Source organism: Mobula hypostoma, chromosome 4 (genome assembly GCF_963921235.1).
Source record: "Mobula hypostoma chromosome 4, sMobHyp1.1, whole genome shotgun sequence".
Classification (NCBI taxonomy): domain Eukaryota; kingdom Metazoa; phylum Chordata; class Chondrichthyes; order Myliobatiformes; family Myliobatidae; genus Mobula; species Mobula hypostoma.
The window spans coordinates 200,709,008-200,728,020 of record NC_086100.1 but is presented as its reverse complement, the minus strand read 5'-3'; positions in this window follow the sequence as shown (position 1 = coordinate 200,728,020).

Below are 19,013 nucleotides of genomic sequence, written 5' to 3'. Positions count from 1 at the left end.
TAACACACCAGCAGCAGTCCGACAGAATTAGAGGAACAAACTTGAAAAGGAGATCGCCGACTGTTGCAAGGAATATAAGGTTGCTATAGTAGGTGATATTAACTTTCCACATTTTGACTGGAGTCTCATACTGTCAAAGGACTAGATGGGACAGAGTTTGTCAAATGTGTTCAGGAAAGTTTTTCATCAACGCATAGAAGTCCCAGTGAGAGAGCATGCTACACATTAGACCATAAGATATAGGAACAGAAGTAGGCCATTTGGCCCATTGAGTCTGCTCCCCCGTTCAGTCATGGGCTGATTCAATTCTTCCAGTCATCCCTAATCCTGTGCCTACTCCTCATACCTTTTGATGCCCTGGTTAATCAAGAACCTCTACCTTAAATGCACCCAATGACTTGGCCTCCACAGCTGCTCATGGCAACAAATTCCAGAGATTTACCACCCTCTGACTAAAGTAATTTCTCCGCATCTCTGTTCTAGATGGACATCCTTTCATCCTGAAGTCATGCCCTCATGTCCTCGACTCCCCTACCATGGGAAATAACCCCCTTCATTCTCCTGAACTCCAGGGAATACAGCCCAAGAGCTGCCAGACGTTCCTCATATGCTAACCCTTTCGATCCTGGAATCATTTTCATGAATCTTCTTTGAACCCTTAGTATATCCTTTCTAATCAGCAGAGGTTGATGTTCTGGAGCATGCTGATATTAAGGGAGAGGAGGTGTTGGAGTTGTTAAAATATGTTAGGACAGATAAGTCCCCGGGGCCTGACGGAATATTCCCCAGGCTGCTCCACGAGGCGAGAGAAGAGATTGCTGAGCCTCTGGCTAGGATCTTCATGTCCTCATTGTCCACGGGAATGGTACCGGAGGATTGGAGGGAGGCAAATGTTGTTCCCTTGTTCAAAAAAGGTAGTAGGGATAGTCCAGGTAATTATAGACCAGTGAGCCTTACGTCTGTGGTGGGAAAGCTGTTGGAAAAGATTCTTAGAGATAGGATCTATAGGCATTTAGAGAATCATGGTCTGATCAGGGACAGTCAGCATGGCTTTGTGAAGGGTAGATCATGTCTAACAAGCCTGATAGAGTTCTTTGAGGAGGTGACCAGGCATATAGATGAGGGTAGTGCAGTGGATGTGATCTATATGGATTTTAGTAAGGCATTTGACAAGGTTCCACACGGTAGGCTTATTCAGAAAGTTAGAAGGCATGGGATCCAGGGAAGTTTGGCCAGATGGATTCAGAATTGGCTTGCCTGCAGAAGGCAGAGGGTGGTGGTGGAGGGAGTACATTCAGATTGGAAGATTGTGACTAGTGGTGTCCCACAAGGATCTGTTCTGGGACCTCTACTTTTCGTGATTTTTATTAACGACCTGGATGTCGGGGTAGAAGGGTGGGTTGGCAAGTTTGCAGATGACACAAAGGTTGGTGGTGTTGTAGATAGTGTAGAGGATTGTCAAAGATTGCAGAGAGACATTGATAGGATGCAGAAGTGGGCTAAGAAGTGGCAGATAGAGTTCAACCCGGAGAAGTGTGAGGTGGTACACTTTGGAAGGACAAACTCCAAGGTAGAGTACATAGTAAATGGCAGGATACTTGGTAGTGTGGAGGAGCAGAGGGATCTCGGGGTACATGTCCACAGATTAGAAAACATAGAAAATAGGTGCAGGAGTAGGCCTGAAAATTGCCTCACAGGTGGATAGGGTAGTTAAGAAAGCTTATGGGGTGTTAGCTTTCATAAGTCGAGGGATAGAGTTTAAGAGTCGCGATGTAATGATGCAGCTCTATAAAACTCTGGTTAGGCCACACTTGGAGTATTGTGTCCAGTTCTGGTCACCTCACTATAGGAAGGATGTGGAAGCATTGGAAAGGGTACAGAGGAGATTTACCAGGATGCTGCCTGGTTTAGAAAGTATGCATTATGATCAGAGATTAAGGGAGCTAGGGCTTTACTCTTTGGAGAGAAGGAGGATAAGAGGAGACATGATAGAGGTGTACAAGATAATAAGAGGAATAGATAGAGTGGATAGCCAGTGCCTCTTCCCCAGGGCACCACTGCTCAATACAAGAGGACATGGCTTTAAGGTAAGGGGTGGGAAGTTCAAGGGGGATATTAGAGGAAGGTTTTTTACTCAGAGAGTGGTTGGTGCGTGGAATGCACTGCCTGAGTCAGTGGTGGAGGCAAATACACTAGTGAAGTTTAAGAGACTACTAGACAGGTATGTGGAGGAATTTAAGGTGGGGGCTTATATGGGAGGCAGGGTTTGAGGGTCGGCACAACATTGTGGCCGAAGGTCCTGTACTGTGCTGTACTATTCTATGTTCTATGTTGCTGGTGTCTGGCTCAATAGACAGGAAATCCATACACACCAGGTCCATGGGTCCCGCACTCTGCAAGTGGGATAACGGGGCTGCCTGCGCAGGCAGGGTCTTTCTCCTGACGCAACGGCTACAGGTCTTACAGTATTCTTCAAACTCCCCCTCATCCGGGGCCAGTAAAACCGGTCCTTGACTAATCCATAGGTCTTCTCTACCCCCGTGCCCAGAATCATCTTGTAGTGCCTGGAGCACAGTCTTCCGATGCTGCTCAGGCAGGACCAGCTGGCAGCGTCGGGAGTGGTCCAGGGGCAACGTGACCCGGTACAAGGTTTGGTTCTTCAGCTTCAACCGAGGCCACTCCTGCAGTAATAGGGGCACTGAGGCGTGCTTCGCCTTCTCTGCCTGAGCCATATCCCCCTGTTTAACCACGTACCAGATAGTGCCAATGCCCGGGTCATCACGCTGAGCCGCCCCCACTTCCTGGGGGCTCACCTCCGGCAACTGCTTGTTCTTCAGAGCAGTCAAAATTACAGTAAATAGTGGGTAGCGCGTCATCATCAGCCCCCAATTGATCCACTGCCCAATCCGGCCCCAGCGGGACTCCTGCTTCCCCGTCGCTCACAAATTGACACATGGCCTTCGCTCTCAGGGCAGGAACGCTCTCCCACTCCTCATCCATGCCCGATCCCTCATGCGCCCGACGAGATAAAGCATCTGCATCGATGTTCCGGCTCCCTGGCCGGTACTTCAGGCTGAACTCATAGGCAGACAAGGCCGCCAACCACCGATGCCCTGTAGCGTCCAGTTTCGCCGAGGTCAGAATATAAGTGAGAGGATTGTTGTCCGTCCTCACCTCAAACTTGACCCCGTTTAGATAATCGCTCAACTTGTCCACCACCGCCCATTTCAGCGCCAGGAATTCCAACTTGTGAGTGGGATAGTTTCTCTCAGAAGGTGACAAACTTCGGCTGACAAACGTCACCGGCCTCAATCCGTTGCCCTGCTCCTGGTACAGGACAGACCCCAGACCCTCTCGGCTGGCATCAGTGTGTAGCACATACGGCTTCCGGGAGTCGGCAAAAGCCAACACCGGGGCCTGTGTCAGCGCCCTTTTCAGCCATTGGAACACCTCCTCACATTGGGCATCCCACCTTGGTCCAAAGGGTTCTGACAGGTTCTGATATCCTCCTGCCCTCCGTCTCCCTTCCTTTTCTTCCCCACGGGGGGATAGCTGCACAAAAGCTGGGTCAATGGTTGACTCATTTTCGCATATCCTTTCACGAATCGCCAATAATACTCACAGAACCCCAAAAATGAGCCCAGGGCACTCACCGTCTGGGGTCTTGGCCAAGTAGTCACTGCGTCTATCTTAGCCGGATCAGTAGCCACTCCCTTTCACGATATTATGTGTCCGACATAGCCGACAGATGTCTTGCAGAACTGGCATTTGTCCAGGGAAAGTTTCAACCCTTCCTCCTTCTTTAGCTGACTCAACACCTTCAGCAGCTGCTCCTCATGTTCCTCCAAAGTAGATCCAAACACTATCATGTCATCCAGATACACCAACACCTCGAGCAAGTTCATATCCCCCACTGTCCTCTCCGTGAGCCTCTGGAAGGTGGCTGGGGCCCCAGATATGCCTTGGGGAATTCGATCGAACTGAAAGAATCCCAGGGGACAGATGAATGCCGTATTCTCTTAATCTTCCTCAGTCTTTGGAATCTGGTAATACCCACTCCGCAAATCCAATACACTAAACCACTGGGCACCACTCAGACAGGCCAACGCGTCTTCAACCCTCAAGACCGAATACTGGTCAGGGACAGTGCGCCGGTTCAGGGTCCTGTAGTCCACGCACATGCGTACCTTCCCATTTTTCATCCATTTTGCAACAAAACCTCTGCACATTTGAACTCTGCCTCAACTAATAAAAGCAACTCATTCCATGAGCCTTCTTAACCACTTTATGAACCTGTGTTGTTACTTTCAAGGAGATCCAAAGTTAGATCTCAAGATCTCTCTGCTCAGTAACAGTGTGCAGAGTTAACGGTGTACTGGCTCTTTGCATTTGCCCTACCAAAGTTCCACACCTCACATTTACCCTGTTTAAACTGCATCTGCCATTTCCCAGCCCATATCTGCAACTGATCTATATCATGCTGTATTCTTTGCTCATCTTCTACACTATCCACAACTCCACCAACCTTGGAGTCATCCACAAGTTTTCTAACCCACTAATCTACATTTTCACTCAGGTCATTCATTTATGTACATTACAAAGTGCTGAGGTCTCAGCACAGATCCCTGTGGATCTCCACTAATTACAGACGTCCAGCTCAAATAAGGCTCTTCAATATATTTAATGGGAATCTGGGGAAACGTCTCCACTCAGAGGTCAGTGCGAGTGTGGACAGAGTTGCCAGTGAAGTGGAAGTTGCAGCTTCAATTGTAACATTGAAGAGAATTTTGTAGAAGTACATGGATTGTGGGGCTATGAAGGTTTATGTCTCAGTGTGGGTAGATGGAATTATGCAGAAGGCCAGGCCATCATGGACTAAATGGGCCAAAAGGCCTCTTTCTGAGCTGTAATGTTCTATGACTCTATAACTCTATGACTGGCATCTCCTCATGGCAGAAGGTTCAGATGGGGCAGAATTTATTAGATGTGTCTGGGAAGGATTGCTGAGCCAATACACAGACAGACCAACTAGAGGTGAGGCCACATACAAAATGATGGAGGAACTCAGCAGATCAGGCAGCACCTATGGAAAGGAAAAAACAGGCAACGTTTCAGGCCGAGACCAATCATGAAACCTTCCATACTGGATGAAGTACTAGGGAATCAACCTGGTCAGATGACAGATCCATTGGTGGGAAAGAACTTTGGAGACTCTGACCACAACTTCCTGACCTTTAGCGCAGTCATGAACAAGGGTAGGAGCCTAACCTTTGGCACAGTCATAGAAACATAGAAAATAGGTACAGGAGTAGGCCATTTGGCCCTTCGAGCCTGCACCACCATTCAGTATGATCATGGCTGATCATCCAACTCAGAACTCTGTACCAGCCTTCTCTCCATACCCCCGATCCCTTTAGCCACAAGGGCCATATCTAACTCCCTCTTAAATGTAGCCAATGAATTGGCCTCACTGTTTCCTGTGGCAGAGAATTCCACAGATTCACAATTCTCTGTGTGAAGAAGTTTTTCCTAATCTCGGTTCTAAAAGGCTTCCCCTTTATCCTCAAACTGTGACTCCTCGTTCTGGACTTCCCCAACATTGGGAACAATCTTCCTGCATCTAGCCTGTCCAATCCCTTTAGGATTTTATACATTTCTTTTTTTTTATTTTCTTTTTTTAAATTTTATTTTTATTTGGATAAGGAATTCACAAGTATCATGTACTTTTTTCACATGTATAACCTTTTCCATTTTTTATATGTATAAAACTATAATTATTTATACATTCTTAAGTACACATTGAGATGATATAAAAAGAAATTAGACACTTAAATAGATAATTATGTACTGTGGAAATTCTAATCTATTAGTCTAAGTAATGGTATTAGTTGTTAAGAAAAATAGTAATAATAGTGGATTAATAATAGTTTCCATATATCTCTTCTGGACCATTTCTTCTGGTCCAAAATGTTGTATGTAAGCTTATGTAACTACCATTGTAGGTGTTTATATCCTAACTTGTTCATGCTTGCTCCTGCCCCCAGATATAATTATCCAATCCCTATGTACTTATTTACTTTATTTTATCATTTTTTAACCCTTTCCCAAATCTTTTCCTTTACTTGTATTAATTCTCTATTTTCCAAAAAAAAACAAAAACAGTAAACATTTAGACCGGGGTGCTTACGTTAGCAATATTACTGTGTTGATGAGAAGAGCAGTATAAATCATTAGGAGAGTCATCTAAAGTCTGCTCGCATTGGGGTTATATATTCAATCCACTTATTCCAAATTTGATAAAATTTTTCTTTTAGAATTCTTAGAGAGTAAGTCAACTTTTCCATTTTAAATATTTCCAAGATAATTTCATGCCAATCTTCTAATGTAGGTGGTATTGGATTTAGCCACTTTCTAGTAATTGATTTCTTACTTGCCGCTAAAAGGGCCTGCAGCAACTTTATATCTTCCTTCTGTTCAAGAAACAATACATTCCCCAAATAGAGCGTCCCAAAGTTCAGGGGTATCTGGGACCTAAGTACCTTAACTAATGTTCTATGAATACCTTCCCAATATAAACTTAATTTAGGGCAATCCAAGAAAATATGGAAATGATTTGCCTCCTTGGAGCCGCACCTTCTCCAACATGTCACGTGTGTGTCTTTATATTTTTCCTGATATGGAGTCTTGAAGTATCTTATAATATTTTTCCAACAATGTTCTCTCCAAGTCAAAGAATTAGTGGAAGACCACTGAAAGCTGCATATTTTCCCCCAAGCCTCCTCTGAAAGTACCAACCCCGCTTCTTTCTCCCACTTCTCTTTAATATACAATGTGTTTACATTTTTAGCATGGGAGAGTGCATTATATGATCAAGAAACTGATTTACTAGGTATTGAACTGCAAGCCGAATTCAGAATCTTGAAAAATTCTAATTCTACTGTTGATAGATCTGTATATTTACAACTCTGGTTAACATAGTTTCGTACTTGAAGGTACCTAAAAAAGTCATTGTGTTCTAGGCCACGTTTGTCCTGCAGGATTTGGAAACTTTGTGATACTCTTTTATGTATAAATGAGAAGTAGGTTGTAAGACCTTTCTTTATCCGTAGTTCAAATCTTTTATCTCCTCTGTTGGGAAGGATTTCGGTATCATATGCACACCATCTAAAGAGTTTTAACATGTTATTAATTCCACATGAATTAATCACCTTCTGCCATACTTTTAATGTAAGATTTATCCAACTGTTTTTAAATTTTTCCAATTGGGCCATCAATCCTTTGTCAGCTATTGAAGCCTGTAGAGGAAAACTGTCAACCAATCCAAATTCTATTTCTTTCCATCTAGCCTTATATTCCCTATTACACCAATATAACAGAGGGGTTATCTGTGAGGCATAAAAACAATTTCTCAAGGAAGGAAGAACCATACCTCCTCCTTCCTTCCCTAACTGTAAGGTGTTATATCGAATTCTAGGTTTGTTTCCTTGCCAAATGAAGCGGGAAATCATAGAAACCATAGAAACTACAGCACAGAAACAGGCCTTTTGGCCCTTCTTGGCTGTGCCAAACCATTTTCTGCCTAGTCCCACTGACCTACACACGGACCATATCACTCCATACACCTCCCATCCATGTATCTGTCCAATTTATTCTTAAATGTTGAAAAACAACTCGCATTTACCACCTCATCTGGCAGTTCATTCCATACTCCCACCACTCTCTGTGTGAAGAAGCCCCCTGTAATGTTCCCTTTAAACTTTTCCCCCCTCACCCTTAACCCATGTCCTCTGGTTTTTTTCTCCCCTTGCCTCAGTGGAAAAAGCCTGCTTGCTTGATGGACTTTATACCCATCATAATTTTATATACTTCTATCAAATCTCCCCTCATTCTTCTACGCTCCAGGGAATAAAGTCCTAACCTATTCAACCTTTCTCTGTAACTGAGTTTCTCAAGTCCTGGCAACATCCTTGTAAACCTTCTCTGCACTCTTTCAACCTTATTTTTATCCTTCCTGTAATTTGGTGACCAAAACTGAACACAATACTCCAGATTTGGCCTCACCAATGCCTTATACAACCTCATCATAACATTTCAGCTCTTATACTCAATAATTTGATTAATAAAGGCCAATGTACCAAAAGCTCTCTTTACAACCCTATCTACCTGTGATGCCACTTTTAGGGAATTTTGTATCTGTATTCCCAAATCCCTCTGTTTTACTGCACTCCTCAGTGCCTTACCATTAACCCTGTATGTTCTAACTTGGTTTGTCCTTCCAACGTGCAATACCTCACACTTGTCTGTATTAAACTCCTTCTGCCATTTCTCAGCCCATTTTTCCAGCTGGTCCAAGTCCCTCTGCAGGCGCTGAAAACCTTCCTCACTGTCTACTGCACCTCCAATCTTTGTATCATCAGCAAATTTGCTGATCCAATTTACCACATTATCATCCAGATCATTGATATAGATGACAAATAACAATGGACCTAGCACTGATCCCTGTGGCACACCACTAGTCACAGGCCTCCACTCAGAGAAGCAATTCTCAACTACCACTCTCTGGTTTCTTCCATCGAGCCAATGTCTAATCCAATTTACCACCTCTCCATGTATACCTAGCGACTGAATTTTCCTAACTAACCTCCTATGCGGGACCTTGTCAAAGGCCTTACTGAAATCCATGTAGACGATATCCACCGCCTTCCCTTCATCCATTTTCCTGGTAACCTCCTCGAAAAACTCCAACAGATTGGTCAAACATGACCTACCACGCACAAAGCCATGTTGACTCTGGAGGAGCATAAACATTCAGCAGTGTTATTTCTGTACCTTCTATTCTTCCTGTAATTTTTACAAATCTTCCATCTTTGTCTTTAGTCTCTGAAATATGTTCATAATTAAGAGTACCTGATATTAAAGTAGCTACCCCTCTTTTGAGGCTCAATTTATATGATGAATAAAATACATGCTTAAAGCCCATTCTTTTTAATTTTCCATGTTCAGATTGGCTCATATGTGTTTCCTGGAGGAAAGCTATTTGTGCCCTCTCTTTTTTCAATTTAGACATATTCTTAATTCTTTTAATTGGATTCAAAACCTCATTAACATTATAGGAAATTATTTTTACCAATTCAATTTGCATTTTTCTCTAGTAGAAAAAACACTCTCCTTTTCTAACCAAACAGTAAGCAATCCCTTCTCAACAGTAAACCAAGACATATAACCACACCCTAGACATTTTTGAACGTGTAACATTTGAAAATTTTTCCCGACTTCCCACAGTGAGGCCTGAGCACCGACCCGCCTCAGTTCAGAGGGATAACCTCTATCTTCACCCTGTGTTAGAGGGCCCTCAGCAGTTTGAATAATCATAGAGAATTTTCTCCTATTTATGTCTCGACCATATTGCTATCATTCAAGTTATTCCATCTAGTTTATTTTCAGTTACCAGCTTTCATTTTACCTTTAAGTCCGATTTACTCTTTTCAGTCATTTCTCTTAATTAATCTGTATTCTCTGTACATTCGCGTCTGAATATTTGCAGCTTTTCCTTGTAGTTTGACACTCTGGTTCGTGTGGAGCATCCTCGCCGCACTGGCTGCCATGACTTCTGCCGAATCCTCTCCAGTAGCGACTCCAGTTGGGTGATAACTTTACTAGGTAGTCCCCGGTCCGCCAGGTCCAACGTTGCCTCCTCCACCGTAGCATAAGTTTTTGTCCCTTTGTTGTAAAAGACTCTCAGCCGAGCTGGATACAGGGTCTGGAATCTGATGTTGTTTTCCTTCAGGACTCTCCGTGTTTCCGTATATTCCTTCTGCCTGGCAAGAATCCCCGGTGCGTAGTCGTGGTCTAAACTGATTTTGCAGTTGTTCCACATGAAACCTTTCTTTTGCCATGCTCTTTTAAGCACCTCTTCCTTCGTTCTGTAACTGAGAAATCTGACCAGAATCGATCTGGGCTGGGCGCCTGCTGGAGGCTGTGGTGCCAACGCGCGGTGAGCCCTTTCGATCTGTAGGTCTTTTGCGGCCGGTATATCAAGGTTCTCTCTAAGCAGCTTCTCCACGAAGGGAATCATCAATCCGGGTTTACCTTCAGTTCCTTTGGGAACTCCGTAGATCCTCACGTTTTCCCTTCTCGAGCGGCCTTCTTGATCTATTAGTTTCCACTGGAGCTGGTCTTGTAGCTTTAGCATTTCTGCTATCACTTCCTCGGCGTTTTGTAGCTTCTCTTCAATTCCAACAATCCTCGCTTCGGCTTCATCTAACCTCAAATTAGTTTTTACTATTTCTCATTTAATATCTTCCAGCTCTTTGCTGTTATCTTGTCGGAACTTGCGAATCTCTCCGAGAATCAAAGACAGAGTCACAGATTCCTCCTCATTCTCTCCGTCCTGACTTGCCGTGGGGGAGCTAGGCCCGTCGCCTTGCTGCATCTCTTTGTGTTTATCAGCCTTCTGAGCGGACTTTTTAATCTTGTTCTTAGACATCATCCTTGCCCCTTTTATTAATATAGTTATAAAATATTAAGTATTTGTCTAAATTCGATTTTGGGGCAGTTTACCTTCTTTTTTGTCGAGAGACCTTTTCCTTACGCCGCCATTCCCTTGATGACCCGGAAGTCCAAGCCCAGGATTTTATACATTTCAATAAGATCCCCCCTCAATCTCCTAAATTCCAACGAGTATAAGCCTAGTTGATCCAGTCTTTCATCATATGAAAATCAATCTGGTGAACCTTCTTTGTACTCCCTCTATGGCAAGGATGTCTTTCCTCAGATTAGGGGACCAAAACTGCACACAATACTCCAGGTGTGGTCTCACCAAGGCCTTGTACAACTGCGGTAGTACCTCCCTGCTCCTGTACTCGAATCCTCTTGCTATGAATGCCAGCATACCATTCGCCTTTTTCACCGCCTGCTGTACCTGCATGCCCACTTTCAATGACTGGTGTATAATGACACCCAGGTCTCATTGCACCTCCCCTCTTCCTAATCGGCCACCATTCAGATAATAATCTGCTTTCCTGTTTTTGCCACCAAAGTAGATAACCTCGCATTTATCCACATTAAATTGCATCTGCCATGAATTTGCCCACTCACCTAACCTATCCAAGTCACCCTGAATCCTCTTAGCATCCTCCTCACAGCTAACACTGCCACCCAGCTTCGTGTCATCCGCAAACTTGGAGATGCTGCATTTAATTACCTCATCTAAGTCATTAATATATATTGTAAACAACTGGGGTCCCAGCACTGAGCCTTGCGGTACCCCACTCGTCACTGCCTGCCATTCTGAAAAGGTCCCGTTTATTCCCACTCTTTGCTTCCTGTCTCCCAACCAATTCTCTATCCACATCAATACCTTACCCCCAATACCGTGTGCTTTAAGTTTGCACACTAATCTCCTGTGTGGGACCTTGTCAAAAGCCTTTTGAAAATCCAAATGTACCACATCCACTGGTTCTATCCCATCCACTCTACTAGTTACATCCTCAAAAAATTCTATGAGATTTGTCAGACATGATTTTCCTTTCACAAATCCATGCTGACTTTGTCCGATGATTTCACCGCTTTCCAAATGTGATGTTATCACATCTTTGATAACTGACTCTAGCATTTTCCCCACCACCGATGTTAGGCTAACCGGTCTATAATTCCCCGGTTTCTCTCTCCCTCCTTTTTTTAAAAGTGGGGTTACATTATTCACACTCCAATCCTCAGGAACTAGTCCAGAACCTAAAGAGTTTTGAAAAATTATCACTAATGCATCCACTATTTCTTGGGCTACTTCCTTTAGCACTCTGGGATGCAGACCATCTGGCCCTAGGGATTTATCTGCCTTCAATCCCTTCAATTTACCTAACACCACTTCCCTACTAACATGTATTTCCCTCAGTTCCTCCATTCAGATAATAATCACTGGACCCTCTGTCCCCTACTATTTCCGGAAGATTATTTATGTCCTCCTTAGTGAAGACAGAACCAAAGTAATTATTCAATTAGTCTGCCATGTCCTTGCTCCCCATAATCAATTCATCTGTTTCTGTCTGTAGGGGACCTACATTTGTCTTTACCAGTCTTTTCCTTTTTACATATCTATAAAAGTTTTATAGTCAGTTTTTATGTTCCCTGCCAGTTTTCTCTCATAATCTTTTTTCCCTTTCCTATTTAAGCCCTTTGTCCTCCTCTGCTGGACTCTGAATTTCTCCCAGTCTTCAGGTGAGCCACTTTTTCTGGCTAATTTGTATGCTTCTTCTTTGCAATTGATACTACCCCTAATTTCCCTTGTCAGCCTTGGGTGCACTACCTTCCCTGATTTATTCTTTTGCCAAACTGGGATGAACAATTGTTGTAGTTCATCCATGCAACCTTTAAATGCTTGCCATTGCATATCCACCGTCAACCCTTTAAGTGTCATTTGCCAGTCTATCTTAGCTAATTCACGTCTCATACCTTCAAAGTTACCCTTCTTTAAGTTCAGAACCTTTGTTTCTGAATTAACTATGTCACTCTCCATCTTAATGAAGAATTCCACCATATTATGGTCACTCTTACCCAAGGGGCCTCTCACGACAAGATTGCTAATTAACCCTTCCTCATTGCTCAATACGCAGTCTAGAATAGCCTGCTCTCTAGTTGGTTCTTCGACATGTTGGTTCAAAAAACCATCCCGCATATATTCCAAGAAATCCTCTTCCTCAGCACCTTTACCAATTTGGTTCATCCAATCTGTATGTAGATTGAAGTCACCCATTATAACTGCTGTTCCTTTATTGCACACATTTCTAATTTCCTGTTTAATACCATTTCCGACCTCACTACTACTGTTAGGTGGCCTGTACACAACTCCCACTAGCGTTTTCTGCCCCTTAGTGTTACGCAGCTCCACCCATATCGATTCCACATCCTCCCAGCTGATGTCCTTCCTTTCTATTGCGTTAATCTCCTCCATAACCAGCAATGCTACCCCACCTCCTTTTCGTTCAAGTCTATCCCTCCTGAATATTGAATATCCCTGAATGTTGAGCTCCCATCCTTGGTCACCCTGGAGCCATGTCTCTGTGATCATCTATACCATATTCATTAATAACAATCTGCACTTTTAATTCATCCACCTTGTTACAAATGCTCCTTGCATTGACACACAAAGCCTTCAGGGTCATTTTTACAACACTCTTGGCCCTTATACAATTATGTTGAAAAGTGTCCCTTTTTGATCTTTGCCCTGGATTTGCCGACCTGCCACTTTTACTTTTCACCTTACTACTTTTTGCTTCTACCCTCATTTTCACCCCTCTGTCTCTCTGCACTGGTTCCCATTCCCCTAATCTCCTCTCTCCTAGTCTCTTTGATTCCCACCCCCCAACCATTTAAGTTTAAAGTCACCTCAGTAGCCCTTGGAAATCTCCCTGCCAGGATATGGCCCCCCAAGGATTCAAGTGTAACCTGTCCTTTTTGTACAGGTCACACCTGCGCCAAAAGAGATCCCAATGATCCAAAAACTTGAATCCCTGCCCCCTGCTCCAATCCCTCAACCACGCATTTATCCTCCACCTCATTGCATTCCTACTCTCACTGTCGCGTGGCACAGGCAGTAATCCCGAGATTACTACCTTTGCGGTCCTTTTTCTCAACTCCCTTCCTAGCTCCCTATATTCTCCTTTCAGGACCTCTTCCCTTTACCTACCTATGTCATTGGTACCTATATGTACCACGACAAACAGGAGTACCTATTGTCAAGGGGAACAGCCACTGGGGTACACTCTATTACCTGGCTCTTCCCCTTCCCCCTCCTAACCGTGACCCACTGGTCTGCCTCCCGTGGCCCCGGTGTGACCACCTGCCTGTAACTCCTCTCTATCAACTCCTCACTCTCCCTGACCAGACGAAGGTCATCGAGCTGCAGCTCCAGTTCCCTAACGCAGTCCCTTAGGAGCTGCATTTCGGCGCACCTGGCGCAGATGTGGACGTCCAGGAGGATTGGAGACTCCAGGACCTCCCACAGCCAGCACCGAGAACAACAAACTGCCCTCACACTCATACTGCCCCTCTCCTCAAATAACAAGAAAAATTAATACCAAACCCTCTTCGCCTCGCCCATTTCCGCCAGAGCCCGTTGAGCCGAAGCTCTTAAGCCTTCACTCTGCTCCCGGCTCACTCTGCTGCCCGCTATATAAGGCTCTATTCCTTTTAAATCTTCCGCGCTTCACTTCGCAACGTCACACATCTGCGCAGTCCCGCCTCTCTGAACGCCGATGGAAAAAAAAACCGAAAATTTCAAAAATGGCTTCCTCCGCAATCCCGTTCCAATTCTCAGACTTCCTTCTCCGAACAAGGATAGGAGCCTGACCTTTAGCACAGTCAGGAACAAGGATAGGCTCCTGACCTTTGGCATAGTCATGAACAAAGTTAGGAGACTGAGATTTAGCACAATCATGTACAAGGTTAGGAGCCTGACCTTTGGCACAGCCATGAACAAGGATAGGAGCTGATGGTACAGGAGAGTATTTAAATTGGCGGGGGGGTGGGAGCTGATTATGAGAGTATGAGGCGGACATAACTTGGGTACATTAGTGGGAAGAGACGTTATCGGGGAATTGCACAGTAGAAATGTGGAGGCTGTTTAAGGAGCACTTGCATTGGGTTCCATTCAGGCAGGGGAATGATGGCAGGGTGAAGGAACTATGGTCGTCAAGAGATGTGGAACATTTAGTGAGGAGAATGAAGGAAGCACAATTAGGCTTTAGGAAGCAAAGACCAGACAGGGCAGACATTATGTAGACAGAAGGGATTAGTTTAGGTGGCCATTTGATGACTAATTGAGTTGGTTTGACACAACATTGTGGGCCGAACGGCCTGTTCCTGTGCTGTGTTGCTCCATGTTCTATGTTCTAGAGCTCTTCACAATTATAAGGTAGTCAGGAGGGTGCATAGAAAGCATTTATTAGAGCTGGAAGGAGACTCGAGAAGGCCTTGGCAAGTAGGATTAAGGCGTTCTAACATATGTGAGAAACAGGAGGATGACGAGAGTGAGTGTCAGACCACTCAGGAATACGGGAAATCATGTGCCTGGAGACGGAGGAGGCAGGGGTCCTTAATCAATATTCTGCTTTCATTGGTGGAATAAATATATTGGTGAAAATACAACGGTGAATGCATCTCCATATCAGTAGGCTCATTCAGAAAGTCAGCGACATGGGATCGACAGACACTTGGCAGAGTAGATTTGGAATTGGCTCACCCACAGAAGGCAGAGATTGGTAGTAGATGAGAGTACTCTGCCTGAAGATCGATAATTGGAACTGATCCACAGGGATCTGTCTGGAGATCGATGATTAGAGCTGATCCACGGGGATCTGTCTGGAGATTAATGATAATAGCTGTTCCAGGGGGATCTGTCCGGAGATCAATGATTAGAGATGATCCACAGGGATCTGTCTGGAGATCGATAATTAGAGCTGTTCCAGGGGGATCTGGATGGAGATTTATCTGCAGCTTAATGTGAAAAAGACTGAGGAGTTGGTCGTAGATCTGAGGAGAGCTAAGGTACCGGTGACCTCTGTTTCCATCCAGGGGTTCAGTGTGGATATGGAGGAGGATTACAAATACCTGGGGATACGAATTGACAATAAACTGGATTGGTCAAAGAACACTGAGGCTGTCTACAAGAAGGGTCAGAGCCATCTCTATTTCCTGAGGAGACTGAGGTTCTTTAACATCTGCTGGATGATGCTGAGGATGTTCTACGAGTCTGTGGTGGCCAGTGCTATCATGTTTGCTGTTGTGTGCTGGGGCAGCAGGCTGAGGGTAGCAGACACCAACAGAATCAATAAACTCATTTGTAAGGCCAGTGATGTTGTGGGGATGGAACTGGACTCTCTGACGGTGGTGTCTGAAAAGAGGATGCTGTCTAAGTTGCATGCCATCTTGGACAATGTCTCCCATCCACTACATAATGTACTGGGTGCGCACAGGAGTACATTCAGCCAGAGACTCATTCCACCGAGATGCAACACAGTGCGTCATAGGAAGTCATTCCTGCCTGTGGCCATCAAACTTTACAACTCCTCCCTTGGAGGGTCAGACACCCTGAGCCAATAGGCTGGTCCTGGACTTATTTCAGAATTTACTGGCATAAATTACATATTACTATTTAACTATTTATGGTTCTATTACTATTTATTATTTATGGTGCAACTGTAATGAAAAACAATTTCCCCCGGGATCAATAAAGTATGACTATGACTATGAGATTGATGATTAGAGCTGTTCCGGGGGATCTGTCTAGAGATCAATGATGAGAGCGGATCCATAGGAATCTCTCTGGAGATCAATGATTAGAGCTGATCCACAGGGAACTGTCTGGAGATTAGTGATAATAGCTGTTCCAGGGGAATCTGTCTGGAGATTTGAGATTAGAGCTGATCCACAGGGATCTGTTTGGAGCTCAAAATTAGAACTGATCTAGTGGGATCTTTCTGGAGATTAATTATTAGAGCTGATCCAGGTGGATCTCGATGGAGATTGATGATTAGAGATGTTCCACGGGGATCTGTCTGGAGATCAATGATTAGAGCTGATCTACAAGCATCTGTCTGGAGATCAATGATTAGAGCTGATCCACAGGGATCTGCCTGAAGATGGATGATTAGAGCTGTTCCAGGGGTATTTGTCTGGAAATCAAAGATTAGATCTGTTCCACAGTGATCTGTTCTGAGACCCCTGGATTTTGTGATTTTTATGAATGATTTGGATGAGAAAATGGAGTCGTGGGTTCAAAAGATTGCAGTAACACAAAGGTCAGTCGATTTGGGGATTGGATATTTGTTTGTTATTAGTTCATTGGGATATTGACAGGACACAGAATGAGCGGAAAAATGGCAGATGGAATTCACACCCCATAAGTGCAAATTGATTCTCTTTTGAAGGTCAGATTTGAAGGCAGAATACAGGGCTATTGGCAGGTTTCTTAGCAGTGAGGAGGACCAGGGGGATTTTGGGGTCCATGTCCACAGATCACTCCAAGGTGCTGTGCAGGCTGATAGGGTTTTTAAGAAGGGGTATGGTGTATTGGGCTTCAGAAGTCTGGGGACTGAGTTCAAGAGCAGTGACAAACAAGAGAAAATCTGCAGATGCTGGAAATCCAAACAACACACACAAAATGCTGGAGGAACTCAGCAGGCCAGGCAGCATCTACGGAAAAGAGTAATCGACATTTCAGGCTGAGACCCTTCAGCAGGACTGGAGAAAAAAAGATGAGCATTCAGAGTGAAAAGGTGTGGGGAGGGGAGGGAGAAACACAAGGTGACAGGTGAAACTGGGAGGGGGGGAAGGGGTGAAGTAAAGAGCTAGGAAGTTGATTGGTGAAAGAAATATAGGGCTGGAGAAAGGGGAATCTGATAGAAGATGACAGAAGGCCATAGAAGAAAGAAATGGGGGAGGAGCAACGGAGGGAGGTGGTGGACAGGTAAGAAACTAAGGTGAGTGAAGGAAAAGGGGATGGGAAATGGTGAAGGGGGGAGGGTTACTACCAGAGGTTCGAGAAATCGATGTTCATGCCATCAAGTTGGAGGCTACCCAGACAGAATATAAGGTGTTGTTCCTCTGACCTGACATCATGACAGTGGAGGAGACCATGGACAGACATATTGGAATGGGAATGGGAAGTGGAAGTAAAATGGGTGACCACTGGGAGATCCCACCTTTTCTGGCTGAATGAGCATAGATGGTCAGCGAAGTGGTCTCCCAATCTATGTCGGGTCTCACTGATATACAGGAGGCCGCACCGGGAGCACCGGACATAGTATCTGACCCCAACAGACACACAGGTGAAGTGTCACCTCACCTGGAATTACAGTTTGACTGAATGGTAGTGAAGGAGGAGGTGTAGGGGCAGGTGTAGCACTTGTTCTGCCTGCAGGGATAAGTACCAGGAGGGAGATCAGTGGGAAGGGACGAATGGACAAGGGATCCCTGTGGACAGCAGAAAGTGGGGTGGGGGGAAAGGTGTGCTTGCTGGTGGAATCATTTTGGAGATGGCAGAAATTACTGAGAATTATGTGCTGGACATGGAGGCTGGTGGGATGAGGATGAGGGAAACCCTATCACTGGTAGGGTGGTGGCAGGATGGGGTGAGCAGACATGGGTGAAATTGAAGAGATGCGGTTGAAGACAACATCGATGGTGGAGGAAGGGAAGCCCTTTCCTTTCAAGAGCAGTGAGGTATCTTGGCAGCTCTATAAAACTCTGGTTAGACCACACTTGGAATACTGTGTTCTGTTCTGGTCACCTCATTATAAAAAGGATATGAAAGTTTAGAGAGGGTGCAGAAGAACACACTGCCAGAGTTAAAGATCATTAATGTGGACAGTTTGAGTGAGCCAGGGCTTCTCTCTTTGGAGTGAAGGAGGATGGGACTATAGTGAGAGTGACAGCCAGCACTTCCTTCCCATGGCAACAATGGCCAATACCAGCAGACATCCGTTTAAAGTGAGTGAAGAGTTTAGGGGAGATGTCAGTGATAGGATTTTTTTCCACATAGAGAATGACAGATATCCCAAGCACACTGCCTGGGGTGATATCACTGGGAAATTTATCACATTTTTTGATAGATACAAGTTACCAGGAATTCATCAGGTTCTCAGCCCAAAATGTTGGTTGTTTATCCCCCTCTATAGATGCTGCCTGACTTGCTGACAATCCATGTTTACAACTCACCAGTTAGCTGCTGAATTGTGGCATCACTTCGTGAATCGTGACATCACCTCTAGCTCTGTCACTGTTCTCTGTGCACGGACAGGCTCGATTGACATTCTGGCTTTTATTTATTCACAGATGCTGCCCGAGCTGCAGACTATTTCGAGGATTCTCTTACCTTATCCAGGACACTATCAGTACGATCTCTGTTACACTCCCTCCAAAGAAAGTGCATCATTCAAGAGGTAAAGGCACCAAGTTTGTACATAATTCCCCTGCTGTGCTCTCAAATAGATCGGGTACAACTGTAGTCACCAATT